The following is a 13,276-nucleotide window of genomic DNA, read 5'->3' on the forward strand; positions in this document are numbered from 1 at the left end:
ACTCACAAGTCGTGAACTCATGACCTGAGCCAAAGTTGGACGCTTAACTGACTGAGCCACCCAGGTGCCCCTGCCGGGGACCTTTCATGCATCGTAGACTAGTAGAATAGGGGCACCATCATGCACCCTCAAGATTTGGGGAGATAGAACTTTATTCTTCATGATGGTGATAGGAGGGAACAATGGGTGGAGACAGAAAGACCCTGCATTCTGGATGCTTCTGGGGCACCACCACACAGCACACCGGGCCCTCATGCTGCTGCTAAGGATCAGTGATTATGAGGGCAGCCGCTGTGAGAGAGGAGGAAGTCACTTTGGCAACTGGTGCTAGAGAAAGGCCTGGGGTCATGTGCGCGTGGTTGGCTGACATTGTCTGCCCTCCTCTCTCCCTGCTTTCAGTGCTTCTTCCAAAGCTGCCCACATGTGTCTTCTTCCCCACTCGAGGACTGTCCATATGTTCAGATGTTTCTTTTGACCTCATGTCACCTGGAGCATCTAGAAGTATCCGTTGTGATCGTCTAAGTCTCTGGGCTCTGGCTTGTGCTAGGGTTAGTCCTGATCCCTTCATAATTGTGTCTTCTTTTCACTAGAGTTAGAGAATCAGGGTGAGCTCTCCGAATTAAAAAAAAAAAAAAAATTGAGTCACTGAGACAATCGTGCATGGCTTTGGTCTGTCTTGACCAACCTGTGATTGAACCACACCCAATGCAGTTGCCAAGGCTGTTCGACACATGGCACCAGACTCAGAATATGGTGTAGGATGTGGGGCCGGGTAACGTGGATTCCCCAAAGCCTGAGTGAGATGTCCGTGTAGGGCAGGTGGGATGATACCGGCCAAAGTCAGCCTGCTAAGGTGGTGTTACCCTGATCAGCAACACTGGCCAGGATCAAAGCAGTATCAGAGGCAAGCTCCAGGGCAGCAAGATGGATACTTCTAGGCCTTTCCTGCCCTAGGTTCCTCCATTTCTGGGCTACTCAGAACTACCTGAGTGGGTTTTTTTTTTTGGACATTCTTAAATCTTTATCAAGAACCTTAATGTGCCAGGCACCGTTCTAGGTCCTGGGGGGAAATAGCAAGGAATAAGAAAAACATTCCTCCGTGGAATTCAGAGTCAAATGTAGATGCAGACAAGAGGACAAGACATTATGATACGATGTAACAATACATGCTAAGATAAGGGGATTCTTGGGGGCTGGAGTCGGGTCAGAGAAGGCTTTTGGGAAAACGCCATCTCTCAGCTGGGCCCCTCCAAGTTTTTTTTCAGGCAGAAGGAGGATTGTCTTCAAAGATCTAGAAGGAAGAGAAGGCACAGCACATTCTATCATGGGTGTGGCCAGAATGTAGAGTCAGGGGTGCAGGGTGGAGATCTAGTTAGGAACCTGCTGCCCAAGACCATCTCGGCTCCCTACTCTCGGGCAGCTGACTTAACAGTGATGTATGGAGCTCCTTCAAGGCACTGGGCTCTGAGCTAGGAATTGTGATGGCAATAAGAAGGACAAGGCAGGACTGTTGTCTTCAAGATGCTCCTCTCGCCCATGACCTCTGTGTCTAGAGCAGAGAGGCACATCTCCACCCTCTTCTGAGTCTCCCTGTCACAAGGGCCAAGGCCTTAGATGGCTCCTTCCAACACCTCCCGCCCCTGGAGGCAGGTCCTGACCAAAGGGAGGACATCCATGGGTTAGAGATGCTGTGCTTGGATTCTGTCAGCTGGCCGTCCCAGGAAGGTGCCCTGAGGTGGGGTGATTTACATCCAACCATTCAAATTCTCTCATTTTCTTCTGTGATCAAAGGGTGTAAAGGCTTAACAGGCTGGGTTGGACTAAAGGCTCCATTTGACGATTTGCCAACACGAGGCCTTCAAGACCTTTCTCTTTGACTTCCAAGATCCCCCCTCCCCCAACTTTGCATAAGAAATTATTCTTCCTTCTTTTCAGTCAGTCTACATCCTTTCTCCTTTATCTCTTACATTTCAAAATAAGATGTACCTCTTCCAGGAAGTTGGCCTTGATTAATTCTACCCACTGCCCTAGCATCTCCAGTGGCCTCTATCCCGCATATATAATTGGCGTGTCTTACGTACAGGGCTTTCACTCATTTCTGAACCCTGGTTTTGCTCTTTCCTGAGTGGAGGTTGTATTTTCACCTTTGCTGCTGCTTATGCAGTTTTGAGACCCGTACAGCAGGTGGTGTTAGTATCCTCGTGCTCTGATTACACATTCTGAATAATTTGCAGATGAGGAAAATGGAAGGGGAGAACTAGTTTTTAATCGAGTACCTACTATGCGCCAGGCCCCTGTGCCGCAGCTAATTTGATCATCAGAAATATTCTGTAGGAGGCAGATATCACTGTTCTCATTTTCCAGTTAAGAAAACTGAATTCGGGGAGAGGTAAAGACACCTCCCCAGACTCACGCCATCCTTTGCGGCAAGGCTGGGATTGGTCCCTGGGTCTGAGCTCTCCAGCTTTGTGTTTGAGATGAAACATGCAGATTTTCTCTACCTGATTGTGAACACAATAATGAAATCGACCACTGTTTCAAAGTAACTGTTCTAACAACACCTCCGGGATAAGTTGGTATCTTTCTCACTAAATCTTATATTGTAATAATCCAGAATATTTGTAGATGGGCAACAAGCTGCCTCGCAGAATTTTTTCTCAACACTGGCCATGTTTTCCTCCCTGCATAGTTGCCCGCTTAGGTGTTTGGATGATTCACCAGGATGTCTAGGAAGGCCCTTGTGTGCTATTGAGACTTGGCGAGGTTGGGAGGGGATCTAGTCTGAATCTTAACTTAGGAATCAAGGTTCTGTGATTCATGGGGTCATAGATAGTGAGAGGCTTGGGGGCCAGGACATGGGTGGGGTGGGGATTCCAAGTCTTATGGGCAAACGTAGTGTGTCTGGATTAGCATTCCAAGCAGAGGAAAGAAATCACTTAGTCTCCAAGGTCAAAGAGGAGACTCTAGGAGGCTGGGCAGAGCAAAGGGCTTCCACCTTGGGGTCCAGTGGACTGTGAACGGTCATTGTAACCTATTCCAGCTTCCAGTGTGCTCAGACCTTTTGGGGCAGAGAAAGGAGGGCTGGGCCCGTGCATGGCAGGGAGAAGGAGAGCGGAAGCAAGACGGCATGCTATTTTTCCTCTCCAGTTGTTTGCTCCTTTCCCCCTTCACTATACAGACCAGATAAAAAGCTACAGTAGCAGGGGAGAAAAAGAGCTTTAAAGCATCTAATGTCCCAAAGTGTCCATTCCCCACAACCAAGTTCTCCGAAACTTCTAAATCATTTTTGCTAATTTGCCATATTGCCTCTACTTTGAGGGAAGACTTCCCTGTCCAGTGACTTGAGAGCTCAGAGACTTGGCTTCTAGCCCCAGCTCTCCAGGTAACGAGAAATATTTCTTGAAGTCTGTCTCTTCTCCGGTCTGGGCTTCAATTCTGCCACATGCGCAATAAGGGGGTTAGAATAGGGCCACTCCACTCCTCTTCCGCGGTCGGGCTGTCTGCTAGGCTGTGCGAATGGCCTCCTTTCAACTCATCCGACAAATCGGGAAATGTGCCACCATGAGGCACGACATTTTCTGGGTTGGTTCATGTAGTAATCAGTAATTACGCATAGTTATTCAATAGTTACGATAATTCAATAATCAGAATAAGCCAGCCTCTTGTGGCGGAACTTGCTTCACAGTTAAGGGTAAGTTTCAGGACCATCCTATTTAGGATGTCCCCACGTTTCCGTGAACACACTGTGTCGTTTCTCTGGTGCACACCTTCCTCACGCCTTTGGTCCCCTCCAGACTAGGGGGATGATGCACGCATGCATGTGTGCGTGCGCGTGCACGCGGGTGCATATACGCAGACACGCACGCACGCAAGTAAATGTGTGCGCGTACGTATGTGTGTGCGTATGCATTCGTTCATTTTTCACAGTTGTGTTCGTCTCACGGAGGAGGGTCTGTAATTCTCACTTCTTGTCATTTGATTGCGAGCTGCAGTTTGTTGGCTGTTTCTTGGGGATTCCTGAGAGTACCAACGAGGACCACTTCTCTCCCTGGAGCACGGTGCTGACCACGTATGGGCCTCTGTGCCAGACCCCGAGGGAGCGAGGCGGATTAGGCGTGGTGCTCCGAGCACCGTGGGGGAGACGGTTGGGCAGACCGCGGGCACAGCACCATCAGTGAGTGCCTTGGAGGTGTGGGCCGTGGATACGTGCCCCGGGAGCGCAGATGAAGGCCTGTGCAATCGCTTGGGCTGTGGGGAAGCAGGCAGGGCGGCCACGTTGGCTCTGGGCCTCGTGGGAGGCCGGGCAGTACCGGGCAGATACCATGGGAAGTGTGCACCCATGGAAGGTTTGGACCAAGGAGGTGGAAGGGTTACCTGGGAAGTGTGGCAAAGGCTTGGGACTTAGAGTTCAGTTGTGTCTGTCGTGACAGGAGACGGGAGAAAAATAGATCTGTATTGTGGACCTGTTTTAATTTTCTGTCAAAAGGGGTTCCTGAGATTGTCCTGACGAACCTATTATTAGGAAGAGCCTTATTACTGAGGTACTAAGATACCAGTGGAGAAGAAATAGTTATCAAGTGTGGGCTAGCTGTATTTTCAGGTCTCCTTGCTGATCCCTGGCGGAAGGTTGAAGAGGACTCCCAGGCGGTGAAACACCAGAGACCAGTTTGGCCGTTCTGGCTGAGCTCCCATCTCCCGCTCGACTCTTCTGTAAGCCTTCTTGTCTCACCGGATGCGGCCCTGCCCCGTTCCGGGCTCTCCATGGATGCTGCTCAGATCGTCCACCCTCCCATAAGATGGGGAAGGGGTGGATGAGAGTTTCACTCTTCCGTAGCTGCAGCTCAGAGGCGGACAGAGCTCAGGAGAACGGGGCACGGGCGATGGCAGGAGGTAGGGGCCAGGCAGTGACTGCTACAGCTTCGCAGGGCTCTGGTTCCCGGGGCTCATGGTGCTGGGGAGCCCTGCAGTCAACGGAAGTCATAGGTACACAAGGCCCAGTCTTGTGTGAACGGCCATAAGTGTCCAGTGAAGCCAGGGGCCCAGCAGCTGTCATTTCCTCCCTGGGACAAATCACTTTAACACTCAGCCCTTCCTCAGAGGGTTCTTGTAGGGTCACGCAAGACTGCCTGTGTAAGGGTGGTAGATATCAAAATTTTTGCCATTTTTTATTGACAGTATTTGCTCAAAAGGGTTTAATAATGGGACGCCCGGGTGGTTCAGTCGGTTGAGCCTCCAACTCTTGATTTTGGCTCAGGTCACGATCCCAGGGGTGTGGGATCGAGTCCCACATCGTAATCTGCACCGATCGTGGAGCCTGCTTGGGATTCTCCCTCTCTCACCTCTGCTTTCTCCCCAACTCGTGCTTTCTCTCTCTCTCTAAAAAAAAAAAGAGAGGAAAAATAAAAAAGGATTTATTAATGATGCATATTGTTTTTTCACCCCCCTTGGTGCTGTATCTTTGTTAGGTGTGTATGTACTAATATTGTAAAACGTCTAGGAACTGGTGTTTTACCGCTTGAAATACTGCTGGGAACGGCATGTTGCTGGGATCATGATACTGGGACAGGAGAGGCTCTGATGATTATTCCTAGGTAAAAATAACAATACATGTGATTCACAGGAACATTTGGAAACTTCAGAAGAGACAACAAAATTTTCTATGATGCCATTATCTTGCTACCAACTTCCGTTGTATAACCAGATGCCCGGTCTATGTCATGACTCCCTTACTTAGCTTATTTCACTAACACTATGTGGGGAGCATTTCCCATTAACAATATTTGCTGTGCAAAAACAGGCTATCATTTCATACACATTTAGGTTCGTTCCAATTTTCATTCTTTTTTAAAAATGTTGTTTTAGAGAGAGAGTGAGAGAGAGAGTGTGTGAGCAAGGAAGAGGGGCGGAGAGAGGGAGAGAAGGAATTTGGAGCAGGCTCCATGATCAGTGCAGAGCCTGTCTCGGGGCTCAATCTCATGACACTGAGAACATGACCTGAACCAAAATCAAGAGTCAGATGCTTAACTGACTGAGCCACTCAAGTGTCTCCCATTTAAAAAAAAAATTTTTTTTAACGTTTATTTATTATTGAGAGAGAGAGAGAGAGAAAGAGAGAGAGAGAGAGAGAGACAGAGAGACAGAGCATGAGCAGGGGAGGGGCAGAGAGAGGGGGAGACACAGAATCCGAAGCAGGCTCCAGGCTCAGAGCTGTCAGCACAGAGCCCGGCACGGGGTTCGAACTCACAAACTGTGAGATCATGACCTGAGCTGAAGTCAGACGTTCAACCGACTGAGCCACGCAGGCGCCTGCACCCCCCCCCCATTTTTAATTCTTATGCATAATGCTGTAGTAAGCATATTTATGGGTAAATCTTTGTATTTCTTTAGGGTAAATTTCCTTAGGATAAATATTTCCTTAAGATAACTTTGTAAGATAATATTACATGTCAAAGGTTCCATTTCTTTTTCTTTTCCTGTGAATTTTTGTTTTCTGTTTTCTGGTACCAATAGACACATACGGGCGACACAATTTTCTAACTTCTACCAAACATTTGATATTATAATGAAAGACAACGTTGCCTAGAAGATAGGCAGAAAATGACAAAGGGGGTCTCATTTTAATCTGAATATCTTTTGAAACTGGTAAGGTTCTATATTTTCATATGTTAAAAAGATTATTTTAATGCTTTTTAAACAATTATTTATTTATTTATTTATTTATTCATTTATTTATTGAGAGAGAGAGAGAGAGAGAGAGAGACAGCGCAAGCGGGGGAGGGACAGAGAGAGAGAGGGAGACACAGAATCCGAAGCAGGCTCCAGGCTCGAGCTGTCAGTGCAGAGCCTGACATGGGGCTTGAACCCACGAACCGAACTGTGAGATCACGACCTGAGCCAAAGTCACACTTAACCGACTGAACCACCCAGGTGCCCCTATGTTTTCATATGTTAATTGCTTGTTGGTATTTATTCTTCAGTAGATTTTGAGTTAATGTCTTTGCAAATTTGTTATCAGGGTGTTCTTTTGTTTCTCATGATTACATACATGTAAGATTCCTATGTAGCTTAAGGCATTAACTCTTTGCATGCAAATATTTTTTCCAGTGTTATTTCTCAATTTTGTTTACGGTGGTTTTCTTAGGCTCAGAAAATGTTAATTTTTATATAGTCCAGCATTTAATTGTTTTTCTTTCATGGTTTCTGTCTTACGATGTTCGCCCAAAGGTGACATTATATAAATGTTTATCAGTATGCCTTTAAGTATTGTTGTTTTTTTAATGTTTATTTATTTTTGAGACAATGCAAGAGACACAGTGCAAGCGGCAAGCGGCGAAGGGGCAGACAGAGGGAGACACAGCATCTGAAGCAGGGTCCAGACTCTCAGCTGTCAGCACAGAGCCTAACCCAGGGCTTGAACCCACGAGCCGTGAGATCATGACCTGAGCAGAAGTCGGAGGTTCAACCGACTGAGCCACCCAGTCACCCTTTTCAGTATGCCTTTAGATATTTTTATGGATTCAATTATTATTTACCTTGTAATATAGTGGGTTGTCATTCATCTGAAATTTATTTTGGTGTGTACCAAAATTCTGGTGTACCAGAAATATTTTTATTTTGTTTTTATCAAATAATTATTAGATTTGCTTCATCATTTGTTTTCCTCATTGACTTGAAATGTCACCTTTAAGTGATTCCATTTTTATTCTTTTTACATTTTAAAAAAATGTAAAAAAAATTTTAAAAATGTTTTTATTTATTTTTGAGAGAGAGAGAGAGAGAGAGAGAGGGAAAGAGATCGTGAGCGGAGGAGGGGCAGAGAGAGGGAGACACAGAATTCAAAGCATGGTCGAGGCTCTGAGCGGTCAGCACAGAGCCCAATGTGGGGCTCGAACCTGTGAACTGTGACATCATGACCTGAGCCGAAGTCAGATGCTTAACTGACTGAGCCACCCGGGAGCCCCATGGGTGATTCTATTTTTAAATAAGAAAAATACCTTCACTGCAGAAATGTATTATTGACTTGTTCAGTCTTATGAAGAAACATGTTTTTAGTTGTCGAAGTGTATGGAGATGGTGAGAAGGATTCTGGGAAAGGAGGCAGAATAATGGCGGTGGCAAGAGCAATTGGAATGTAGGACCATGTGGTTGCCAACAAGTAAAGATTTAAGTTTAACTTCATTGGTTTTGTTATGTTCATCACACCAAGATATATCTGTTAGGAGAACACTCTTTTCTTTCTTCTAGCAAACATTTGTTAAGTGGCTATTTTTGGACTAGATTCCAAAGGGGGCTCAAACATAAATATGGCCTCTGTCCTTGACTTTCTCATCATCTGGTCCGGGAGCATATTAGCAGCGAATGCTTTTAGCTCTGGTAAACAAAATACTCAACTAAAAATGGCTTAAACTAGGAGTGCGATGCTCTGCATTTACCAAGGGTAGTTTAGTAGCTTAATGATATCAAAGCTCTGCGTTGTCATGTCTTTGATGTCCTTGGCCTTCTTCCTCATTGTTGCAAAAAAGCTGCAGCTGCTCTTAAGCATTTTGCCCCCCTCACCCGTCCATGTTCCATAGCAGGGGGAATGGGCAAAGTGGGACAAGAGCGCTTCCCCTCATGGTGCCTCCCTCTTAACCAGGAAGGAAAAGCTTTCCAGAAGCCTCATGGGTCAGAAACCAGAAGCTGAGTCGAATCCATTTCTGGGGACCAATGTTTAGAGAAGAAGCTGGTCCCATGCTTAAATCAGAAGCCGGGTCCGTTCCTGGGGTCTAATGCATCTGTGGCCCGCACTGAACAAAATTCTGGTTCTATAAATAAGAAAAGAGGCAACAGTGACATTTGGGGACGTGAGCGATAGTGTCTGCCATAGAAGGATATTAATTTATACAAATATATACATACACAAATATACATTAATTTATACAAATATATACATACACAAAAATATATGTATTATTAAAATACATGCTTATATGTATGCATATAATATATACTAAAGTAAGTGCCAAGAGAAGCTTTCTAACGTGTGTCCTGCTTTTTATGGCTTTGGTAAACCTGACCTGTCTGAATCTCAGTTTTCTCATCTGTAAAGTGGGGAATGAATACTCACTCTGCCCACATCCAGGGCTGCATGCCCATCATTTTCGATGAATGCTTTGCAAACCGTAAGGCATTGAATACCTATTGGCTTCTCAGTGCAAACACTGCCCTTGTTTGGGACAAACTGTGTGATTCCGCAGATCTGTACTTTGGCCTGGTCAATCTGGACCTGGAGGTGGGGCGAGGGGCCAGGGCCTCGAGAGCGCTGGGATCCAGGCACAAAGCTGGGACACTGAGAAGCACCCGGAAGCTTGCTGTCACATTTCTGCACACCAAGTCCTGAGCCAGACCAGGAGCTGGGAAAGTGAAGGCTCTCCTCTCTGAAAGGGGTCTGCACTTGGGGACAATGCTTTTACTTGATGTTGATGTGGGGGAGACAGATACCCTAGGAAGTGTCCCACGGAGGGAATCCATGGTGGACGCCACAAAGTCGACTTCCTATCTCTCTCCTGGCTGCTCTCTCTCCTGGGCGTGGGCTGGTGAGTAGAAAGCTCCCAGGGAGAGCCTGAGGCAGGTGCTCCTTCCAGAGACTCAGGACGCCGGTGGCCGAAAGACTTGCTCCCTGATGGCAAAGAGCTGTCGCTCAGCCTCTAAAAACAACTTGGACAGGAGGAAAAATTGAGTTAGCTGGAATGAGAGGTTGGTCAGGGGAGGGCTTGAAGGGGGACCCTGGTGATTAAGTTCAACCGTTTCCTTTTTGCGGGTGTGGGAGAGAAATATTTCTGAGTGTGCCCTGACCTTTTAAACTTTAGCCTGCTTGCTAATCTGGTTGGAGCCCAAGTTCCTCTTCTAACCACAAAAGTCCTTTGCATTCTCCCTGGAAATGTGGAGCCTTGCCATTACCCACATCTGCCAGAACCTCCCCTCTGTAAACCTTGCTTGAACCTTGGTCCACGTTAACCAACCCTCTTCCATGTACGGAGGCAGCTTGCTAAACAGACAGCGTTGGGCGCAGTTAATAATCTTGTCATTTTTACCTTGTGGTCTTGTATATCTACCTCACCCATCCAGTTAAATTAAATTACCATCAGTTTCTTCCCTGCCAGGGTGAAGATTAATGGCTCTTCAGCTCTCCCCTTAGAACACATGCAGTCGTCACGTCCTGAAGAGAAATGCAGCGGCTCATAAATTATGGGCTGTCGTCAGAGAAGATGGTGGGTACCTCCAGAGTCCTCCTGGGTTCGTGGGGGTTTGAGCCGAGCATGTGCAGGGTCAGGGATGGGCACCGGGTCGCCGCGTCTGTCAATGCTCAGGTTTCTGACAGGTGCAGAGGAGGGCGGGGTGTTGGGAACAGGGGACGCGCACGGTCACGGAGCAGTTACTGCTGTTGAGGCCCTGGAAGTGTGGGAACAGGTGGGTCTTCTCCCAGAGCAGACGGCCTTCTAGCTGGTTTCTAGGGGCAGGCACATTTGTTGTTACCAATGTCACCTCCAGGGCCTGTTTCTGCTGTCCCAAGGACTTGTCTCCTGACTCCTCAGAAAGCTTGTGCCCTCTGCCCATTGAATGGGGCTTTCTAGGTTGTGTCCCGAGCCCTCACTTAGCACCTGTGGGGCTCCCGGGAGCTTTAAAAAAATCACTGTACCCCCAACTTGAACTGGCCTTGCAAAATGTGTAGCAATGTAAATGTCCCCCCCTGCACTCAAGGATCCCCGTCCTCTCCTGCTGGCCACTTGTGGGGAAAGCTTGCAAAGTCATCAGTGGGAATGAACTCAATTTTATTTTAACAGAATGGATTCGTGTTGCAGTGCTCACTCTTCTATTGACGGATTGGGTTCTAAAGAGACATAAAACGTTTTATTTATTTATTTAAAAATTTTTTTTTAATGTTTACTTATTTTTGAGACAGAGAGAGACCGAGCATGAATGGGGGAGGGTCAGAGAGAGAGGGAGACACAGAATCCGAAGCAGGCTCCAGGCTCTGAGCTGTCAGCACAGAGCCCGATGCGGGGCTCGAACCCATGAACCGTGAGATCATGACCTGAGCCGAAGTCGGACGCCCAACCGACTGAGCCACCCAGGAGCCCCGACATAAAAAACGTTTTAAAATAGAAATCTTACTGATACCAAACGTCCTTTCTAATGTTCCTTAGAAGTAAAACCAAGAGTCCAGTTGGTAAAGCAGTTCCCCTGATCCGGTCTGTGCCATTGGACGATTTCCCTCATTTCCTCTCTTGATTGTTAAATCTCAGAGAAAGACTGACCTTGCTAATGACGTTCACTCTGTTCTACGAACCGTTTCCACTGCTGGTTGGGTCCCTCTGAAGGCGAAACTGGTCGCTTTGGGGAAGTGGACCCCCCAAACCCGAAGAACCAGTAGCTGTTGTTTCATCCCTTACTGGTCAGCGAATACCCCACATTGTAATACTATAGAATTTTAATCAGAATGCACATAGATTGCATGTGCATTCTATGCACATGCTGTGCGAAGAGCTGTGTGAAGAGCTGTGCGACCTTGAGTAAGTCATTCATTGTTTACCCCTTCTGTCTCTTCGCATGTAAAACGAAGCTACAAAGAGCCTGCCATATTGCTTTGTCGTTTGAGTAAAAGAAAGTTAGGAAAATGTCCGTAGTTGCCGCGCCGCTTCGAGGGACTTACACGATCTTCATGAGTTGTTTTCTGTCCAAGGGGTGAGTGGCATCTGTAGAGCATGTCGCCTTGTACGAGGGGCTTGATATGCACTGTCTATTGTCCGCTCCTAATTGCTGCATGTATTGTTGTAGGGATAATTATTTACCCCCCTTTCCAGAGAGTCATAGTAACTAACACGTATTGTTTTCCATATGCCAGGCGTTATTGTAAGCAATCTACATGCTTCAATTTATTCTAATTTTCACAGCAACCCTGTGAGGTATAGACACTGTAATTGTTCCATTTTACAGATAACGGCGTCAAGGCGCGGAGAAGTCACGTGTCTTCGCCAACATTATATACTAAGTGATAGAGCTGGGCGTCCCATGCCGGTGGTTCGGCTCCAAAGTTGTCGCTTGCAAGGTGCTAAATTATACGACTAGGGTAACGACCAGCCAGTGAAAGCTCAGGTCCTATCTGGAATCCCAAGGCTTTTCTTTACGCGTGCTACCTCTTGTTTCCCTGATGCCCGGGGCGTTTCTAACTAGTGTTAAAAATCGTTATGAGAACTGTACGTACGTATGGTACATAAACGCACACTTATCTCCATGTATTTAGACAGCGTTCCTCAAATATGCTTGTACCGAGACCCCAGCAGATGCTTCCCATTCAGATTAGAATGAGAAAAATAGTGATAAAGGACCTCAAACTGGAGACCTTACCATCTTGACTGTCACCGTTTATGCTGAAATGTGCACTGTTTTCAGCAAGAAGTATGATCCCAGTTTTCAAAGGTCAAATAAATCACCTTTAAAGTCGTGAAAAGGTAAACAGACTGATGCCTGGACAGCTTTCCTGAGTTTATGAGGTCTTCTGGCAACAGGGATATACAAAAAGCCCCATCAATCACCCCCTCCCCATCCCCACCTCCCGGAGCATTTATTCCTGGGGGGAATCACTCTACCATGAACGGTAATTTCCCCTGAAACTATTATTAGGAATATTAAATCAAAGGAAAATAGAACCCCCCAGAGTAAACACACTGCTTCAGAAAAGCATTTCTCCTCTAGCCAAATTCTAAAACGTGGCTGTGATTCAGGGAGGCAGGGGTAGGAGAATGGGGGTGGGGAGGAGGAGGTGCGTGAAGGGAGAATGGCAGAGGACGGTCGGGAGACCTCTGGGGCAAGCGGGCGAGATGCGATGTAAACAAAATTGTTGTCACAGAAGAAAACTAATTGTGCAGCGCCCACAGTGCATTTGACTGCCAATCCGTTTCCACTTGGCTGGTGTCATCTTCTAAGTCCTTTAAAAGGGCCCTACACACCTGCTTCCAGCACATTCTCAGGTTATACGTCTGTAAACCTACAAGCCATCCTGGAAATGACTATTCCGTACAAGAAAATAAATGTCTTTTAAAGACCTTTTCATCAGAGCACTTAAATTGTGTGCTATTATTTCGAAGGCATGTAATGAGAGCCTGCCTGGTGTAACAAAAACCCTTTAAAGGAGTGATTATAGTCGCGCCTTGCGAGCCGCCCCAAGGATGGATGGATGGAGCCTTGACCGTAGAGCGATATTGAAGTTCATGCCAAGACCCTTTGGGGATTTATT

The 13,276-nt window shown here is 46.8% G+C and overlaps 1 long non-coding RNA gene across 1 annotated transcript; it reads left to right on the forward strand.

The window, feature by feature from the left end:
• The first annotated feature begins 1,352 nt into the window (after nt 1–1,352).
• Nucleotides 1,353–13,018, forward strand: LOC125925540 (uncharacterized). Its single transcript, XR_007458861.1, has 3 exons — nt 1,353–1,735; nt 10,143–10,250; nt 11,603–13,018. It is a non-coding gene; the product is annotated as an uncharacterized LOC125925540 (long non-coding RNA).
• Nucleotides 13,019–13,276: the final 258 nt, after the last annotated feature.

Source organism: Panthera uncia, chromosome F1 (assembly GCF_023721935.1).
Source record: "Panthera uncia isolate 11264 chromosome F1, Puncia_PCG_1.0, whole genome shotgun sequence".
Classification (NCBI taxonomy): domain Eukaryota; kingdom Metazoa; phylum Chordata; class Mammalia; order Carnivora; family Felidae; genus Panthera; species Panthera uncia.